The sequence below is a fragment of the Salmo salar genome, chromosome 10 (assembly GCF_965601325.2).
Source record: "Salmo salar chromosome 10, fSalSal1, whole genome shotgun sequence".
In the NCBI taxonomy this organism is placed as follows: domain Eukaryota; kingdom Metazoa; phylum Chordata; class Actinopteri; order Salmoniformes; family Salmonidae; genus Salmo; species Salmo salar.
In genome coordinates this window covers 107,106,397-107,123,335 of record NC_138300.1, presented here as the reverse complement: position 1 = coordinate 107,123,335, position 16,939 = coordinate 107,106,397, and the positions used below count along the sequence as shown (strand labels likewise).

At 44.7% G+C, this 16,939-nt stretch overlaps 1 pseudogene across 1 annotated transcript; it reads left to right on the top strand.

The window, feature by feature from the left end:
• Window positions 1-8,128: 8,128 nt before the first annotated feature.
• On the top strand, window positions 8,129-16,862 carry LOC106561437 (nuclear pore complex protein Nup205-like; annotated as a pseudogene). The gene is made up of 16 exons (XR_014378956.1): window positions 8,129-8,140; window positions 8,556-8,706; window positions 8,951-9,150; window positions 9,370-9,552; window positions 9,703-9,752; window positions 9,852-10,059; window positions 10,294-10,525; window positions 10,797-10,984; window positions 11,249-11,451; window positions 11,596-11,753; window positions 13,561-13,813; window positions 14,049-14,204; window positions 14,406-14,480; window positions 14,879-15,036; window positions 15,567-15,866; window positions 16,148-16,862. The product of XR_014378956.1 is annotated as a nuclear pore complex protein Nup205-like (transcript).
• The last annotated feature ends 77 nt before the right edge of the window (window positions 16,863-16,939 follow it).

Here is a 16,939-nt window from a genome sequence, read left to right as displayed (position 1 = left end):
TATCTATATATTTTTTGGCTGGAGCTGGCTCTGGAGTTCTGGTGCCCCACTGAGTCCCTCCAGGGTATCCTACCTGGGCATGGCCATGCAGAGGCCCCTACACTAACGGGTAGATCTAGTTACCTTCCACATCCCTCTTCCTCCCTTTGATAAAAAAAAAGTAAGATGATATAGAGCCGGGACAATAATCCGAAAGTTACCGACATTGCCTTCCTCTTCCCGAAGCATTTTGCGTATGTCTGTAATTTTCTGTGATTTTGTTACCCAACGTTCCTGTGGAATGTTCAAAAAACATTATTTGGTCAACAGTAAAAGCGTATGCATTATGTTGATTCCCGCTGTAAAAGTATCTGCCTGTCACTGCTTTGCTGTCGGCTGCTGTGTGAGCTACCCACTCCCACTGTGAGGCGGGAGCGATGCATTCTGAGAGGCACAAGCATATGTACCATTGCTCAAAATGCAATTACTGAGATAAATACAGGTTTTCAAAGCAACTACTGTTGTGCTAGTTCCATAGGAGAGTCACAGCTTTCTGTGAGAACATCATTTATTCCTCTTAATATTGAGTTCATGGCACAAGTTTACATCCAGCGTAGGCTGTAGTATGGTTAAGATGCGCCCGCGGAGCAGATGGCACTATTTGCAGTGAATCAAGACATCAAGTAGCTTAGGCCATCTTAGGCACTGGAAAGTTTTTGTAGGTCTTTCCGACCTGAAGATTACTGACGTCATGATTTTATTTTGTGTTTTTACGAGATCCCTGTTGTCTTGAAAGCACCACAAGATGCAGCAGCTCTTGCGCTTTCTGACAGATTTTCCACTCAAAGGCTCTGTATCTATATGCTGTATGCATGTGATGATAACATACATAATGAATAAATATACTGTACACGCGCCAATTTAATTACACAGAATTATAGACCGATAAGCATTTATTTTATTTAACCTTTATTTAGCTAGGCAAGTCAGTTAAGAACAAATTCTTATTTACGACGGCCGACCAAAAGGTAATAGGCCTCCTCCGGGGCTAAAAAAATGAATACAATATAAATATAGGACAAAACACACATCAGAACAAGAGAGACAACACTACATAAAGAGAGACCTAAGACGACAACGTAGCAACACATGACAACACAGCTTGGGAGCAACACAACATGACAATAACATGGCAGCACAAAACATGGTACAAAGATTATTGGGCACAGACAACAGCACAAAGGGCAAGAAGGTAAAGACAATACATCCCGCAATGCAGCCACAACTGTCAGTAAGAGTGTCCATGATTGGGTCTTTGAATGAAGAGATAAAACTGTCCAGTTTGAGTGTTTGTTGCAGCTCGTTCCAGTCGCTAGCTGCAGCGAACTGAAAAGACGAGCAACCCAGGGATGTGTGTGCTTTGGGGACCTTTAACAGAATGTGATTGGCAGAACAGGTGTTGTATGTGGAGGATTAGGGCTGCAGTAGGTATCTCAGATAGGGGGGAGTGAGGTTTAAGAGGGTTTTTATAAATAAGCATCAACCAGTGGGTCTTGCGACAGGTATACAGAGATGACCAATTTACAGAGGAGTATAGAGTGCAGTGATGAGTAGCATTGGTGGCAAATCTGATGGCCGAATCGTAAAGAACATCTAGCCGCGCAAGAGCACCCTCACCTGCCAATCTATAAATTACGTCTCTGTAATCTAGCATGGGTAGGATGGTCATCTGAATCAGGGTTAGTTTGGCAGCTGGGGTGAAAGAGGAGCGATTACGATAAAGGAAACCAAGTCTAGATTTAACTTTTGCATGCAGCTTTGATATGTGCTGAGAAAAGGACTGCGTACCGTCTAGCCATACTGGGATGTACTTGTATGAGGTGACTACCTCAAGCTCCAAACCCGCAGATGTAGTAATCACAGCTGTGGGAAGTGGGGCATTGTTCTTACCAAACCACATTACCTTTATTTTGGAGGTGTTCCGAACAAGGTTAAGGGTAGAGAAAGCTTGTTGGACACTAAGAAAGCTTTGTTGTAGAGCATTTAACACAAAATCCGGGGAGGGGCCAGCTACGTATAAGACTATCATCTAGGGCTGGGCGATATGGCCAAAATATTATATCACGGTATTAAAAAAAAAAAAGAAAAAAAAGGATGCTTTGACTGTGTTTTTAGTTTGCTTTATGAGTAGTGAGTGATCCTAGGGTGGCAACACATACATTCTAAATTATTTCAATTCGTCTTTCTCCATTCTTATTTGTTTTATACTGTTCAACTTCAACCAAAACGAATTTCAGGGCTTTTATCCTTTTTGCATTTCCTGCACTCAATTGCAGTGGTGGAACAAGTACACAATTATCATACTTGGGGCGGCAAGTGGTTAGAGCGTTGGACTAGTAACCGAAAGGTTGCAAGGTTGAATCCCCGACCTGACAAGGTAAAAATCTGTCGTTCTGTCCCTGAACAAGGCAGTTAACCCACCGTTCCTAGGCCGTCATTGAAAATAAGAATTTGTTCCTAACTGACTTACCTAGTTAAATAAAGGTAAAATAAAAAAATACTTGAGTAAAAGATACGTTAATAGAAAATGACTCAAGTGAAAGTCACCCAGTAAAATACTACTTGAGTAAAAGTCTAAAAGCATTTGGTTTTAAATATACCTAAGTATCAAAAGTAAAAGTATATATAATTTCAAATTCCTTATATTAACTTTTTTAGGATAGGGGCTGTATTTTGAATTTTGGGTGAAAAGCGTGTCCAAAGTAAACTGCATGCTACTCAGGCCCAGCTAGGATATGCATATAATTGGTAGATCTGGATAGAAAACACTCTAAAGATTCCAAAACTGTTAAAATAATGAGGAAAATCGATCCAGAATGTGCCATTATTTTGAAATGGCTGTTTTTCCAATGAAAGCCTATCCACCATTTAAAGGGATAGGACCCAGATTCCGTTCCCTATGGCTTCCACTAGTTGTGAACAGTCTTTAGACATTGTTTCAGGCTTTTATTCTGAAAAATGAGGGAGAATGACCACATTTAGTGAGTGGATAGTGGGATGTCCCCAGAGCTGGTCGCGCACCTTTCTTGTTTTTCTTTTATATTGATGACACTATTGTCCGGTTGAAATATTATCGATTATTTAGGCTAAAAACAACCCGAGGATTGATTATAAACATCGTTTGACATGTTTCTACGAACTTAATGGATACTATTTGGAATTTTTGTCTGCCCGTTGTGACTGCCTTTGAGCCATTGGATTACTGATTAAAACGCGCCAACAAAATTGAGGTTTTTGGATATAAAGAGGGACTTTATCGAACAAAACAAACATTTATTGTGTAACTGGGAGTCTTGTGAGTGCAACCATACGAAGGTCATCAAAGGTAAGGGATTCATTTTATTGCTATTTCTGAATTCCGTGACTAACCTACTTGGCTGCTAACTGTTTAATGTTTTTTGTGCTGAGCACTGTCCTCAGATAATCGCATGGTTTGCTTTGGCCGTAAACCCTTTTTGAAATCTGACACGGCGGCTGGATTAACAACAAGTTAAGCTTTATTTTGATGTATTGCACTTGTGATTTCATGAAAGTTAAATATTTATAGTAATTTAATTTTAATTTGGCGCTCTGCAATTTCACCGGAAGTTGTCGAGATGGGACGCTAGCGTCCCACTGATCCACAAGAAGTTTTTAAGCAAACCAGATGGCACCATTTTCTCTTTAAAATTTATTTACGGTAAATAAATTTTAAAGAGAAAATGGTGCCATCTGGTTTGCTTAAAAACTTCTTGTGGATCAGTGGGACGCTAGCGTCCCATCTCGACAACTTCCGGTGAAATTGCAGAGCGCCAAATTAAAATTAAATTACTATAAATATTTAACTTTCCAACAATCAGACATAATTTACAAACAAAGCATTTGTGTTTAGTGAGTCCTCCATATCAGAGGTAGATGACCAGGGATGTTCTCTTGACAAGTGCGTGAATTGGACCATTTTCCTGTCCTGCTAAGCATTCTAAATGTAATGAGTACTTTTAGGTGTCAGGGAAAATGTATGGAGTAAAAAGTACAGTATTTTCTTTAGGAATGTAGTAAAGTAAAAGTTGTCAAATTTAAAAAGAAAAGTACAGATACCAAAAAAGACTTAGGTAAAAATACTTTCAAGTACTACTTAAGTACTTTACACCACTGCTCAATTGAGAATTGCCACACTGCCACGTAGGGCTGCACGAAATGGGCAAATAATCTAGGACTTATTTTTAGCCAAATGTTGCAATTGTGATTTGACTTGCGAATTAGAGCAAAACTGTTGGAATCATGGAAATAGAATGACTATTCTAATTATATAGTTAGAATAAAATAGTGGGCACTTTGAATACAGTGTTGTTTGAGATGACAATGAATTAAAATGCCAGGGAGGAGTTATTGTGACAGGGTAGGAACTAAAGTGTTTCCTAGGGGAGCCTATAAGCTTTGGCTACATTGCATGTTTTCTCTTAGCTACTTCACACAGCTAACATATTCTTACTTTGCAAATTTCTCTTTGATTTAGAAGATACTGTTACACAAACAACATGGTGATTTAGGTTTACACCATCATTGGTATTATCAGGCTGTATTAGCTAGCTACATTTGCTCTTACTCAGTACATTTATTAGCTAGCTATTAGCATTAGCGGCTAACAATTAGCGTCTCACAAGATTTAGGGCAACTTGCTAAGAAAAGACAAACTAGCTGTTTGCTGATGTAAGAAACACAAACTAATAGTGTCATTATAGAACTCTAGTGGATTTATATTAAGAAGCAAAGTGAAAACAGCATTGTTGTCATCAACATTGTTGCATGTGCTGCATTGACCATGCAGACTGAACGCAAGTGTCTTCTGGTTGAGGAACATCAAATGCCCTCCTTGAGTGACAGGGGGCGTGGCTAGGTTTATGTGGAAAGTGGCACAGAGAGAAAGAGCGGAGGGAGATGACTCAAGTAGTGAAGCAAACTATAAAAATTTACATTACACATGGCGTATCACATTTAACAAACCAAACATTCAAATACCGGTATAGAAGGTAAAGTGAAAACCCAAACCAGTCCCTGCATCAATACCGGTATATTATAAAATATGGAATACCGCCCAGCCATACTATCATCTGCATATAAATGGATGAGATAGCTTCCGACTGCCTGAGCTATGTTGTTGATGTAAATTGAGGAGTTCATGGAGCCTAGGATCAAGCCTTGGGGCACTCCCTTGGTGACAGGCAGTGGCTAAGACGGAAGATTTTCTGACTTTATACACTGCACCCTTTGAGAGAGGTAGTTAGCAAACCAGGCCAAAGACCCCTCAGAGACACCAATACTCCTTAGCCGGCCCACAAGAATGGAATGGTCTACCGTATCAAAAGCTTTGGCCAAGTAAAAAAAAAAATAGCACAATATTGCTTAGAAACAAGGGCAATGGTGACATCATTGAGGACCTTTAAGGTTGCTGTGACACATCCATAACCTGAGCGGAAACCAGATTGCATACCCGAGAGAATACTATAGACATCAAGATAGCCAGTCAGTTGATTATTGACAAGTTTTTCCAACACTTTTGATAAACAGGGCAAAATGGAATTAGGCCTATAACAGTTAGGATCAGCTCGATCTCCCCCTTTAAATAAAGGACAAACTGTGGCTGCCTTCCAAGCAATGGGAACCTCCCCAGAAAGGAGAGACAGGCATGGCAATGATAGGGGCAGCAACCTTAAAGAAGAAAGGGTCTAAACCATCTGACCCAGATGTTTTTTTTGGCGTCAAGTTTAAGGAGCCCCTTTAGCACCTCGGACTCAGTGACTGCCTGCAGGGAGAAACTTTGTAGAGGGGGAAAATAGGGAGACGCGTTGGGGATAGTCGCATTAGAAGCGGTGGGAGATGAGGAAATGTTGGACGGGCAAGGAGGCATGGCTGAGTCAAATAGGAATCCTGACTTAATGAGGTGGTGATTAAAGAGCTCAGCCATGTGCTTCTTATCAGTAACAACCATATCATCAACTTTAAGGGACATGGGTAGCTGTGAGGAGGAGGGTTTATTCTCCAGGTCTTTAACTGTTTTCCAGAACTTCTTGGGGTTAGACCCACAGAGAGAGAACTGCTCCTTAAAGTAACTAACTTTGGCCTTCCGGATAGCCCGAGTGCACTTATTTCTCATTTGCCTGAATGATAGCCAGTCGGCCTGAGTATGCGTGTGCCGAGCCTTTCGTCGAATGCAACTCTTGAGGTGGAGTAACTCTGCAAGATCACGGTCGAACCAGGGGCTGAACCTGTTTTTAATTCTCATTTTCTTTATGGGGGTGTGTTTGTTAACAATACCCTGAAAAATAAAGAAGGTCCAAGCGTCTTCGACAGAGGGGATCAAGCTGATTCTATACCATTTTACAGAGGTCAGTTCATGAAGGAAGGCTTGCTCATTAAAGTTTTTTAGCAAGTGTCTATGAAATCAGGACAGGTCAAATCAAATTTATTTATATAGCCCTTCTTACATCAGCTGATATCTCAAAGTGCTGTACAGAAACCCAGCCTAAAACCCCAAACAGCAAGCAATGCAGGTGTAGAAGCACGGTGGCTAGGAAAAACTCCCTAGAAAGGCCAAAACCTAGGAAGAAACCTAGAGAGGAACCAGGCTATGAGGGGTGGCCAGTCCTCTTCTGGCTGTGCTGGGTCGAGATTATAACAGCACATGGCCAAGATGTTCAAATGTTCATTAATGACCAGCATGGTCAAATAATAATAATCATAGTAGTTACCTGCCAAACAGGCAGGATATATTCACTGAGCAGCCATTACAAACACAGGCTGTAAAACAGTGATCACTAAGGTCATTACACAAAACACCAGACTGATACCTAGCATTGTTTGTGAGGATAACATCGAGGAGAGTAGCCTTTTCTGGGTGTTTGGAGTCATACCTTGTGGGATTGGTAATAATCTGAGAGAGATTTAGGGAGTCCCATTGCTTTAGGACTTGGTCAGGTAGTTTAAGCATGTCCCAGTTTAGGTTACCTAGCAGGACAAATTCAGACTTGGTGTAAGGGGTCAGGAGAGATCTTAGGGCAGGTAGGGTACAGGCCGGTGCTGATGGAGGACGATAGTACCCAGCAACAGTCAACAAAGAGATATTTGAAAGTTTAATGCTTAAAACCAGCAAATCAAATTGTTTGGGGACAGACTTGGTGGAGACAACCAGGCACTGAAGGTGATCCTTGGTAAAGATTGCCACTTCCCCACCTTTGGAAGATCTGTCTTGCTGAAAAAGTAACTCGCCCAAACAGTGTGTGTGCTGGAGACGAGCGAAAGCTCGGGAAAGAGGAGTGAGTGTGGTGGAGCTACCTTTCCCAGACAGGGGAAGACAGGCCAGGGCAGACGGTGAACAGATCGCCAGGTGGAACCAAGCAGCAGGCAACGGGAGTAGGTGTCACCCACTTGGGAGAAGCTTTTATTTCTGGAGGCAGGTTTCTTGTAGAAAATGCCAGTGAATGGTCTTTGAAAAGCAGGAAGCACTAATTGAATTTGTATCTGGTCTCTCCTTGCAAGCCTGGGAGCCTTAACTCAGCATTCAGTCCCCATAAAGTAAAATATATCATTGTAATGTACTTTATTTATTATTTTCTTCTTGGCGTTCACAATAGCATCAGACCAAACACTACTCACTCAGTTCCAGGTTGGAATGGTGTCCTCAGGTCTCTGCTGTTTGTTTGCTAGAGCATCCTCCGTATAGCCTGGAAAAAGGAAACCTTGAAAGCAGTAATCTCTCCGGTTAATTTTGGTCAAAATTAGGTTGTAGGTTTGGAGTTTTGATCTGGAGCTAAGGCCATGCTGTGCAGGGTAGCATCCTGCATATGTACCTGCCGAAAAGTCAAAGTTTTTATCTAACTCCAAATCTATCCTTTTGTAAAAAAAATATTATGATGATCTCTCTGTCAGGCTGTCATGACCAGTCATATGTATTTCCATCAATGAATAGGCTAAAAAGCATTATTTCACAATGGGATTTTTTTATTCTACCGGACAATTGGCAGGCGGGCAATTTTATTTATCGTCTTTTCTATTTTTGTATCTGACAAAAGTCTGCTATTACCGGCTAACGTAAACCCCACTATAGGCCAATATGCACAAAGATGTGGGCAAATTCTCTGAAGAGCCAAAAATAAAGCTGATAATACTGGATCCTATTTTGACAGGTTGCACATCAAAATATCAATCATGCATTCCCTGGATATGTTAGATGAAATAGCTGACTTTAAGCATAGGCTACCATCTCAGTTGTCTTACTTGACACTGGAAAATTGTCTAGAGCCTGCCGCTAATGTAAAGTGAATTTTTTTTTAAATCATTGTATTTATCAAACAGAATAGTTACATTCATCACGATATGCCCCTTTGTCCATATCGCTCGCCCAGCTCTAGCGCTCCCCCAGATTTATTGCTATCAATTTAGTGCAATATAGATTTTTGTCTCTATCGCCCAGCTCTAACATGATACTTAATTTATCCTCCAATAGGACATTTTGTAACCGCTTGTGTGCTGTGCCACAGGTGGTGCTGTCTAAGTTTGTGCATCAGATGGGGGACCTGCTGGCCCCCACCCTGTACATCCCATACCTACACATGCTGAAGGGCCTGGCCAACGGCCGCCAGTGTGCCCGCTACTACGTCAGCCTGCTGAAGACCAACGGGTCCTCACACGGTGACTATACATACTCTCACCAGCAAGACCCTGTAGGAATCTGTAAATATACAAAGGAATTTTCTCATGTTCTCACTAATGGTGTTCTCCAGGGCTCGGTACAAGGTCCTCTCTTGTTCTCTAGCTAAAGATAAATGCAGCATTCATTCACTGATTTAAGGACATCAGATAATACATTGGACTTCCTTAAATGCTATAATTATCAGATCCAATCGCTGACAGTCTTTGTGTGTTGTTTGCTTAGGAGAGAACATGCAGGTGACAAGCAGCCCAGTGTTCTTGGAGCACTTCTTCCACTCCCTCATGCTGTACCATGAGAACCTGCGCTGAGACCTGCCGAAAACAGATGTCACGCACTACCACATCCCGCCAATAAGGGGCATCACACAGAGGGAGCTGAACGGCCTGACCTCTTTCCTGCAGCTGCTCTGTTCCATCACCTGGGTAGGAATCGGTTTTGCGGAAGACTGGTCTGGACTGACAATGAGCACATAAAGCATGTTTTTAAAACAAAAATGGGTTCACACAGTCAAAAGCAGTGATGGATCTGCATTTGCCAAGGTGATCTGATGTTTCTCATTTGACACTGTGTGTGTGTGTGTGTGTGTGTGTGTGTGTGTGTGTGTGTGTGTGTGTGTGTGTGTGTGTGTGTGTGTGTTTCAGAGTGAGAAAGGCCGCCTGGCCTTGTGTGAGCACCCCCAGTGGACCCCTGCTGTGGTGATGCTGGGGCTGCTACAGTGCAGTGTGCAGCATGTCCTCAAGGGGGAGCTCCTAATGTGCCTTGCTGCCTTTGGGAAGTCCCCGGAGATTGCTGCGTCCCTCTGGCAGTCACTGGAGTACACTCAGGTAGGTCAGAGAGATTGTTTTAAACCATCAAAGGCTGTGACACATAAGTATAGATGGTTCTGCTTAAGTGTTGGTGGGCTCCGGTCAGAACCCTGTCTGACATATCAGACTCTTACTGTGTGCCGAAGCTCATGTTGTTATTTGTTCCAGATTCTTCAGACAGTGCGTGCCCCAGGACAGAACAAGCTGCTGGGATTGAGGTGAGATTTTTCCTGCATACGGTGTGTGTGTTTGGGATGTCGCGTACGTTCTGTGCTTGTACACCTGTATCTGTATGTAATCCTCTCCTTGCCACTCAGGTGGAGCTGAATGAGATTGAATCGAGCTGCGAGGAATATCTTCTGACCAGAGCCTTCTGCCAGCTCATCAGCACATTGGCCGAGAGCGTCCTGCCCGTCAACCTGGGGGCGGGGCTCTGTGCGCCAGGATTCCAGCCCTACCTGACCTTCCTGCGTGACGCCGTTTTCCTTCCCTTCCCCACCAGAGCCTATCGTCGTGCTGCTGAGAAAGTATGAGGGTCTCGCTCCATAGTTGAAGTCCTTATTTGCTGATATTAGATTGGAACTGGATAAGACTGGTTTCTGTTGTTGATCACACTTAGCTAGTGAAACTCACTACAACCCATGTCAGCACTTGCTCTGATGCCATAGTAATGTGTTTAGCTACGACTGCCTATTTCAGTTTTGTCTCACTCCCCACCCCCTCTCTTCCGTTCCCTCTCCACCACCCCTGGCCTTTACCAATGGGAGGTAGAAGATGCTGTTCTGGAGGTGTTCCACAAGCTACTGCAGGACTACGAGCCCCAGCGGTCTGACTTTATCCAGGAGACGGAAGAGCTGCAAGGGGAGCAGGTACCGGCCCATAAGCCCCCCGGCCACAGCCTCATGTTCCACCTGCTCAACGACTCGCCCATCCTGACTCTCTGCCTCAGCCTGCTGGAGGAGGGTGTGCGTCACCTACGCCCCCTTCCCTGGTCAGTACACACACACACCTGCTATAGTTAACTGCCCTGTCTGCAGTGGTGTCTTTTGTTCCGAAATCTTGTTTGTGCCCTGTTTGCTTCGCTGTTAGCATTGTGTGAGGAGGGGAGCATTTCACCAGAGTTGGATTTGAGTTGAGAGTTGATCAAATTTCTAGTATCTTCTTAGGTCGGGTAATTGGATGGCTCACATTTCCGGTATCTCAAGATTACATTTCTTTACATCCTCTCATCCCTCTTGTTTCTATTCCTGTTTGACTTGCAGGTAAGAAGCAGTTGGAGTCTGCAGTGCTGCACTGCCTGTGTCTGCTGGACCTGGCCCTGCATAAGGAAGTGGTGTTCATGGACCTGCTGAGAGAGCCAGGCCTCCCTCATCGTCTCCCCCATGGAGCAGCTCCTGCAGGGGGTCAGTGCCCAGAGCCGCCGGGCAGACCACATCGTCAACATTGCCAGGTACTGGAACACTCACCTTGGCCTCACCTGACCAGGGACTACACATGAGAAAGAGACTTTTAGCTAAATCTGGGACTTAGTCCGAAATGTTGACTTGCGTTGAAGTACATTGTCACTGTCAATTTAACACACTACAGTAAAATTCCCTCTCAAGCCCAAAAAGGCCCATAGCCCAATTTTTTGTCTTAGCCCAAAGCTTAAAGTCAGGCCATACACCTCCTAAACCTCCACATCCTATTCCCTGGTTGTGTTTGTCCCTGGCAGGTACCTGTATCACAACAGCTCCAATCCGGAGGCGGCCTTCCAGAGCGCTAAGATCCTCTGACGCATCGCCCGCTACCCCAACATCCACAACCGGCTGGTGGGAGACTTCACACATGACCAGGCTGTGAGTGACAGGCTAATGGCTGGCTTTGTGGAGTGTCTGGACAGCGAGGGGGCTGGGGAGGGCTTGGAGAAAGGAGACGGTAAGTCACACTCTCATTATCAACATCAACCATGTCTATCTTAACTGAGTGTGGATGTCCAATCTGCCCATTTAGTCACTGACTCAAACCTGCCCATTTAGTCACTCCAACTCACCACCACTCCTTTCATTCGCTGTCCCCCAGACTTTCAGCTGGCTAAGAAGGAGGCGGGGATCCGCCACGAGACCCAGATCCACATCCGGAACCTTCTGATCACTTCCCTGGAGCTAAAGGCCCCCAACCTGGCCCTCTACCTGCTGGGCTACGAGGTCAAGAAGCCCATCTCCTCCACCAACCTGCAGGTCGCCACCAGCTGCTCCTTCTCTTACATGCTGGGTTGTATTCATTAGGGCATTCACAGTAGCAAAAACAGGGGAATCAGAAGTATTATATTTTACATCATGCAGGTTTCTCGGCTCAAATAGCCAAACCTAAATGGCGCCCAATCAAATAAAAAATGCGCTGACATGTTAACAAACAATATATCCTAAAAACAGGACAGGTAAAATGGACAATATGGAATGGACATCAGGCTACTCACAACTGCTGTCCAGGAGTTTCACCCCGTGGGGTAAATTGTCATGATTAGCGGTTTCAAGTTTGTAGCTGTAAAATATTGACAATCTGATCATGGCAAAAAATATAATACTTATTATTTCCCATTGCAAATCGGTTCAGGATAACTCCTGACAATGTTGATTGGCTGATATTCAGAGCTTAAATGACCAAATTGATTAGTCACAGGACTCCGGACTGCAAAGGTCTGTTTTACAAACGGTGGGCCTAACACATGTATGGGCATTCATAAAATTCCATTGTGGGACGACATGGTAGGCTACACCCCAGTAAGCACGGACTGACGCTGACGTCTTTTTTTTGGTCCTGTCCGGACCTGCCGTCTTTTTTGTGTGTTTTACAAATGGTAGACCTACCACATAGATGGGCATTCATAAAATGTAACTTTAGGTGACACTAGGTTACACATCAGTAAGCATGGACCAACGCTGGTGGTGCGGTCCAGACCGGCCTTAATTTCCATGTCCACAGACGTTGGTTATTAGTCCGCTCCGGGCCAAATCTGAACCAATCATAGACGTCTATGTTTGGTTCAGATTTTGTCCAGTCGGGACCAGCCTTGATTTGGTCCAAACATATAAGTTAAGTATTTTCAACTTTCATTCAGAACCGAAAATTAACCTGATTTCACCGTCTGGAAAATACATATTTAAACTTTCATTCAGAACAGGAAAAATGAACTTGAATTCAACAATCGGAAAAGACAGGTATTTTTTTCGGGGTTTTTTTCTCGGTTTTTTTACCCCCTTTTTCGACCCCAATTTTGTGATTACTAACTTTTCTTATCGCTGTAACTCCCCAACAGGCTCGGGAGGGGCGAAGGTCGAGTCATGCATCCTCCGAAACATGACCCGCCTAACCGCGCTTCTTAACATCTGCTCGCTTAACTCGGAAACCAGTTGCACCAATGTGTCAGAGGAAACACCATTCAACTGACCACCGAAGTCAGCCTGCAGGCGTCCGGCCCGCCACAAGGAGTCACAAGAGCGCGATGAGCCAAGTAAAGCCCCACTGGCCAAACCCTCCCCTAACTTGGACGATGCTGGGCCAATTGTGCGCCGCCCTATGGGAATGTAAAATGGTAAATGTAAAATGGTAAATGGGACTATAGTCACGGCTGGTAATGACAGCCTGGGATCGAACCCCAGGCTGTAGTGGCGCTGCCACACTGATGCAGTGCCTTAGACCGCTGTGCCACACTGGAGGCCGAAAAGGCGTTTCTTCACTTTTCATTCAGAACCTAAATTGAACTTCAACATCTGGAAAATACATATTTTAGACATCTTTTCAACATAATTTTGCTTACTGGGACTATTCTATTATTGTCTTACCTAGGGCAGCAGAACAGCCAGGACTGGCCCTGAGCAAAACATTTTGCAATGGAAAATGAAAACAAGCGTTAGTTTTTGGACAGTTTCAGGTAGTCCCTCCCTGTTTCAGTTCATTTTCTTCTGTTTGGTGGCTTTCATGACTCCATCAACTTGCCCTTGTGAAACTGAATTTTTAATTGATATTTGGCTGTGTGATGGTAAGGAAATCTTCTCTGTGTCAGGTGTGCTGAGGTGCCCACGAAGCTGCCTGCATGCCATCCTGAGTCTGCTGCAGAGAGGCAGTGAGAGACGCTTGGGTCCCCCGTGTTCACCATCCAGGCACCACACCTGGCTGAGCTCTGTTACCAGGTGATCTACCAGCTGTGTGCGTGCTCGGACACGTCAGGCCCCACCATGCGCAACCTGAGGACCAGCCAAGACTTCCTGTTCTCTCATCTGCAGCACCTGCCCTTCATTCTACCAAGTGAGCTCTTCACTGTCATCTCAATACAGTGTGCTCCTATCCTGGTCTTCTCTCCTTCATCTGCACTGATCTGAAAACACAGGATAGGTGGGAGAAATATGGCAGATGCCAACCAGAGCATTTATACTCCTACAAAGACCCAGTCGTATTTTTTAACTGAGCTGCCAGAGAGAAAGGAAACTACTCCGGGTGTCACTCTTCTCTCTAAACCGTGTCTCTCCCCCTACACTCTCATGTGATGAGATCTCCACCCTGTCCCAGATGTCCTGGCTTATGAAGACAACGGCCATCGAGCTCAGTGACATCACTCAACCGCCAGCACTCACACACCCAGCGCCTCCTCAACCTTCTGCTGGACGACCAGCCTCACACTCGGCACGCAGGTAAGACCTACTCACTCACTCACTCACTCACTCACTCACTCACTCACTCACTCACTCACTCACTCACTCACTCACTCACTCACTCACTCTGCACCCACACACTATGAAAGTTGTAGGCAATGTCATTCATTGATGTAAATGGGAAACGAGCAAATGTGCAAAAAGCAAAATCCTTTACAGTTAGTTTGTTTCTTTGATTAGCTGATGAGGAGGCGGGCATGAAGGACGAGTCCAGATCTGTCAGCGGATTCCTGCACTTTGACACCGTCTCCAAAGGTTAGGTCTAGTTCTTCAGTCTTCACTTATTTGTGAATCATAATGCGTTCTGTCATTCTGTCTGTAATGATCCTGGTATGAATCATATGCATTCTGTGACAATAGAGCAGGGGTACTCAACTCTGACCCTTCGAGGTCAGGAGCCTGCTGGTTTTCTCTTCTACCTGATCATTAATTGCACACACCTGGGGTCCCAGGTCTAGATCAGTCCCTGATTTTAGAGGGGAATAATTAAAAAATGCAGTGCAACTGGCTTCAAGGTCCAGAGTTGAGTTTGAGGGCTACAGAGCCCCTGTATTAGCAGTTGCAAAAGCTGAGAGCTTGTGGCATTTAGCTGATTGTACCGTACCGTACCATTTAGTTTTGTCATGTACTCATACCCTGTCCCACATCATCAGTGCGCAGGAAGCTCCTCGGTATGCTGGATGCCATCCACTTCAGCCAGGACATGCCTGAGCTGCTGCAGCTGGACTTCTTTGAGCGCATTCAAATCGAGCAGGTCATTGCCAACTGCAAGCACGTCAATGAGCACAGACACACGGTCTGCGACGTCAAGGTGGGCCTGGCTTCCAGTTTGCATATTTAACTCAACCTTGTTTTCAAGCATTTTCTACTATGTCAGTGGTCTTCTGCGTTTTATCTAGAATCAATGTAAAGTTTTATGATGATGTTGTCGTTATCTCCACAGTTGCTCCATAGAGTCCTAGTAGCAGAGGTCAATGCCCTCAGACGGGTGAAATGTTATAGAAAAGGGTTTTGTAAAACAAATATGATATTCTGTCATGTAAAATTGGCAATCATGTCAGCAACGTTCGGACCGTTTCGCCTAATGGAGTACACCCCTTGTGTGTGTGTGTGTGCGCTTCCCAGGAGGTGAACTCCATCCTGCAGCAGGTGGTAGAGCGGAACCGTGCTTACTGGGACTATTCTGTTGTCTTGCCTAGGCCGGCAGAACAGCCAGGACTGGCCCTGAGCAAAACTTTTTGGAATGGAAAATGAAAAAAAGCGTTAGTTTTTGGACAGGTATGCAGTCAGTCAATGTTTTTAGGGTTGAGTAACCAGTACAGTTCTCCTGTCTCTCCCCAGGTGTTGTCAGAGGACGCAGCCGAGGAGCTCATGCCCATCGTAGCCAGGGCTGTGTTTACCCTCACAGCCCACCTCAGCCAATCGGTGCTGTCAGAGCAGCAGCAGGGGGCTGGAGGGAGGTTCGTCGTCAGGCTCTGCCTCCATCACCAACTCTGCTCTGCACCTGATCCTGAGGAAGCTGCTAGACTTCATCCTCTGTACTGGTGGTGGATTCCAGCGTCTGCGTACACCTGCATGGCTCTCTGCTCTACTACCTAAAGATCGCTCAGAAACATGAGGAGCCAGATACACTACAGCAAGGTACAGTTGAGCTACAGTATTGCTGGGCAGACGCAGAACACTTGGAGAATCATCCATTTTGGGACCCTCTAGTAGTGTGCATTTGTTCCAGCAAGACCTGGAGCAGGTAAGAGACTAGATTACACTAACAGTGGGGAGAAAGATAGTTCTTTGAAAATCTGCACGGATGAGTTTGCAAGGGTAGGATTTGTGTTAGCTTCAGTCGCAAACCGTTTAATTGTTGTATATGTGTGAGTTAGTTTTCAGTAAGACTGACTCCTCTCTCCCCTGTGTGTCTCCAGCTGCAGAGTGACATGGGGGGCAGGCTTTGGGGAGGCTCTACAGAGGAAGCTGCAGAGTGACATGGGGGCAGGCACTACAGAGGAAGCTGCAGGAGGTGGAGGGACTGAACAGCCAGGTCTGCTCCCGGTGCGCAGGATACAAGGCCTGCTCCACCAGCCCAAGAGCTGAAATACTCAACGACCAATACAACCAACATGACCTATAACCTGTGGAACAATGTTCACCTAAAGAGTACACCAGGCCAAGGATATGGACATTCCAGAACCAGACACACCTGATCTTGAGGATTCTATTTAAACCAGACTCGACTTCCCCTATTCACTCCAGTCTATTCTACTGGCCTCTACTGTCTTCCGTCTCTCCGAAGACAGGCGCTGTGCAATGTTAGTCTGACTGATGTAGCTTGCCCAATAAATGTTTTATTTTCTTCACAAAAATGCACCTTTTGGTATAATGGATTTTTTTCTATAATGTAATGATTTTCCAATGATTTATTAGTTTCATTGCAGGGCTATTCAACTCTTACCCTACGAGGTCTGGAGCCTGTTTTTTTTGTGTTCTCCCTGATACTTAATTGCACCCACCTGGTGTGCCTGGTGTAAATCAGTCCGTGATTAGAGGGGAATGATAAAAAAAAGTGGTACTGGCTTTGAGGTCGATGGGTTTGTCTCATCTTTTGTAACAGGACTCATTTGAGTGACTTATTGTCAGAGGAAGCAGGAAAGGTAACCAAAACAGGTCAACATGCCCAGTAGTGAAAGTAGAATTGGTTCACAAAGCAACCAGTGACA